Genomic DNA, 4,401 nt, shown 5'->3' with positions numbered 1-4,401 from the left:
GAAATGCAGACTGATCTCTCAAGTGGCTCGAATGTACGCAATAGACTTATAAATTCGCGTGCTTGTAGTAGTAGATAGAGTAGTAGTAGATAGTAGGAAGAAGTATACCAACTAGAATTGGGAACCGGAAGTTAGAAAAGGGAGTTTAAGAGAGGGAGAACAAAGGGGATAGTTTTCAGACATTTTAATTGCAGACAACGAATTGGGGAGACTATGGTGGTAGTAGTCCCCGATTTCCCCACCCTACCATGATCGCCTTTAGGCACAGCCTACAGCTGGCGATCCCTTAGATAAGTTCCTACATTTCCAGTGACTTCCGGTAAAGCATGGCTTCCATCGATAACACTTTAGTTTCGGTTCATATTTATAAATTTATTCTCCATAATAATATTCGATAATTTTCAAAATAAACGAAAAAAAAAACTAATTATTTCCAACTAAAATCTACCGATATTTATTAAACATTTTTAATTCAGATAAGTGGCAGAAAGATTCCGAAAGAAACACTGCTGTGGAAGCAAAGGGTTAAATATATATAAAGATGTACATTCAATAATATAGTAAATAATATAATATAGTTCAATCATATGTAGATAATATAAGGATAGATAATAAGTTTTTAAGAAATTGAATTATATAAATGAATGGGGAAGGGCCATTAATTTGTACGAATTTTATAAATATTTAACATAATATTTATCAAATAATAATGTAAATATTATAAAGTGTATTTTTATTTCTCTCAGTGTATAGAGAAAACAATAGGAATCAGTATAAATTATGAATTTCGGATAAAATAATTTAATATTGAATTTTTAATTAAACTGAGCCAAGAAATTTCTTGCGGTGTATACCGTCATACTAAAATTTTATCCCAAAGTAAGGGAAAGGTTCTGTATAATCATGGGCATACACCGACAGAACACTGCTGACATTAACAGATTTAAATTATTTACCGAAATTTAATATCTTGGAATAAATTCATAAATCAAAAAAAAATGGTTAAGGCCGCACCGCGTAGTATTTAATTAAATTTTAAGTAGCAATTTGGAACTAGTGGCCATTTGTTTTTAAAATAGTACAAGACGGTAATTTAACTTTATTTCTTTACGTGTAGCGCCACGTGAATCCGAGAGCAAAAAGAAAAGGGCAAAAGAAAAACTGTGATTATCACTTACGCAAGTGCTGCTCCATCGCCGAAAGATCTTTGGACGGGGGGGAAATACACCTGCAGAAATTAGCACTCGCCAAAACTTTACTGTTTCTTAATTTCGGTTTCACAAGGGGTTATTTTTGTTATTTTCTTTTATATTTTGCCATTACTTTGCTTTCGCATCACGCACTTTGATTTTATTATTTTGACAAGAATTGATTTTAATATTTTTCTCGGTGTAGGGGCTTTTTTTTTTTTTTAATTTGGTTTTAAATTTTCACTGATTCATTTATATATTTTCATTTTCACTTATTCTTTCTTTATTACCAATTATTTTTACCAATTTTTGTACTAAGTTTTAGTACCACTTTTATTTTATATTTTCTCACTTTTCGACCATGTTGCAGGTTTTCTTTCGGTTTTCTTTCTTTACAGATTATGCCATTATAATTTTAAAGGGTTTATCAAACAGAAAAAAAATACCAAAAGAAAGAGGAAAAAAAAATTGGAGATTCACTTAACCCTATACCCCTATATGGACACATACATAACCAATACACGCTACTTTTTCTGATCGGGCGTTATGTAACCCTCACACGTGGGGTTGCTCGCGATTTATGATATTTTTATATTATTTTTAACCGATTTTTTCCGCCGCGCTGGCACGCGAAATACCCTTAGGGTTAAGGCCAGTGGGTGGTTAACTTTTTGGGGGGGTTTTCCGCACTTTCACTCTTGATCAGGCCGGACGCTTAGGGCGCGTGTTGTTGCTGTCACCGCTGCCTCTTAAAACTGCTCGCCGAATTTGGGAATACCGCGCTCGGGAATTATTCCATTTTTGGGAATTTAGCTCTCTCTCAATTTGACTTCACAGGTGTTTGGAAAGCTCGGACCACTGCTTTGGAAAGATGTTTAATGGAAACTGGGTGCCATTCTGTTTAAGAGAATTTGAGAATTTGAGAATTTTATCTGCTATCTAGCTGGATGGCTGCTTATTTACCCTGGCACCGAAAAATATCCGTAAATTGTCTAGTCTTTTCCCACTTTATGTTGCCAAAACTCTGGAGTTGGTTACGCCCTGGAATATGATTTTTTTTAAAATTTTATAACCGCCACAACACAAGTGAGGGTTGGACTTAACCTTTTTCCTGTTTTATAGCTAATTTTCTGGAACCGTCTGCTTCGTTTGGGAACTTAAATTGGAAAGGCTGGGTTGAGGTTCGGGCGGCTTTATATACCCCCCACGGCCGGAAATCGGGGTCTCGTGTATGCCGGGTTTCCGCCTATAGCCTTCCAATATCGGAGCCGACTCTGATTATCCCGATTATTCCCATATGTCCCTATTCCAGGAAAACTAGCTAGGCCCTTTTGTAGCTAAACCTTTTCCTAGCTAAATTTTCATGTTAGTATTTGGCTAATCGTATCGGGAATTTCTCGGTATAACTTCAACTTCATTGTAAATTCGATTTCATTTTAATTATACTAATGTGTAGCGAAATGGTTAACATATTTATTTGACTATCCGAATTTTGTACCATGCATCTAAAACTGTGCCGTCGGCTAAGCAGTTACTGGGAACACTTTTGCACACAGTGCTATCTATTGCCTACTTTTAAGGGTGGCATCTTTTTGAATCTGTAGTGGTCTTTTGAGATTGCTTCGTTTATATATATTTTGTTTTGGTTTTTTTCCAAGCGCCACTACAACCATTATTTCAAAAAACATGAAATATAAAAATTTTTATTTTTAAAAAAAAACTTTAATTTTTTTTTTTTTTTGTTTTTTTAGTTTTTAAAAATTAAAACATAAAAAAATAAACTAAACAAAACGTAATTTAAAAAAAAAAAAAAAAATTTTTTTTTTTAAAATTCCAATTTTTTATTTATTTTTTTTTAAAAAGTTTTAAAAATTACAACATGAAAAAAGAAACTAAAAAAAACAAAAACTTTTTAAAAAAAGTTTTTTTTTGTCGGAAAAAAATGGATTTGTTTTTAAATTCTGACTTTGCCGATTTGTAAGTACGCCTCTGCCACGCCCACTCCCTGTCTCAAGCAATAATTTGAAAGGTGGATCAATTATCTATCATTTGCCGTTTACAAAATTCAATTATCTTCACTGGTTCAAAAGTTATGATTTATTACCAAAAAAAAGTCAAAAGGCGCCACTGTGCGACGTTATGGCAGAGTAAGTAGAAAATCAAAGCACGTATGTATGTACCTAAATTAAACAAGAGAGAACGCTATAGTCGGGTTGGTGTCCCGACTATTTAATACCCGTCACTCAGCTAAAGCGAACGCTGTACTCGGGTTGGTGTCCCGACTAAAATCGTAACTCAGCTAAAGGGAGTGCGAGGGAGATAGATATATAAATTTTGATTGCGTATAACTTTTTAGTGAATGGTCCGATTTGAAAAATGTCTTCTACAATTGCATTTATACTTTTCCGAAATCTTTAAAGATGTGGGCGCAAGACCCATTTTAAAATAGTTAGTGTGCTATTGTGGGCGTTTGAGGGGGCGTGGCGCTCGGCTAAAATAAACTTGCGCTGCGTAGGAAGCCCAAGAATATGTGTGGGAAATCTCAACCTTCTAGCTTTTGTAGTTTCCGAGATCTCAGCGTTCATACGGACAGACAGACGGACATGGCTAGATCGACTCGGCTAGTGACCCTGATCAAGAATATATGTATATACTTTATGGGATCGGAAACGCTTCCTTCTAGCTGTTACATACTATTGCACGAATACAATATACCCTTTTACTCTACGAGTAACGGATATAAAAACGCGCGCCCAATTTTACACCAAAACAAGTGTTTGCAGACGCATGCAGTAATAACAATTACTGCAAAATCTGTGCGCGCGGTTTTTGATTTGCAATATTAGAGTTATTTCTAAATATATGTATGTATGTGTATTTCGTTTTTTTATTTCTTTTATTAAAAAGGCACACTGGCGAAGGAAAGGAAATTGAGGTTGCATATGATACATGTAAAAGAACTTTGCAGCGCAAAAGGCAACCCATTATGCCAAAATCTCCCAATACCCCGGAAGATCTGCGAGATGCATTTAATGATAAAAATGGTTTGGAGATATATGGCATGACAAGGGCCAACCCCCCAAAGCCATTTTTCAAACATTTACACATATCTGCTGCGTTTTCATATGCTATATTTTCCTCCGAAAAGACTATATTGCTAATTGAAAAGCATATTCCCGTGAAGGACCGCCAATTTTTGATCGATGCCACC

Source organism: Drosophila takahashii, chromosome 2L (genome assembly GCF_030179915.1).
Source record: "Drosophila takahashii strain IR98-3 E-12201 chromosome 2L, DtakHiC1v2, whole genome shotgun sequence".
Taxonomy (NCBI): Eukaryota; Metazoa; Arthropoda; class Insecta; order Diptera; family Drosophilidae; genus Drosophila; species Drosophila takahashii.
Note: the sequence above shows the minus strand (reverse complement) of the source record.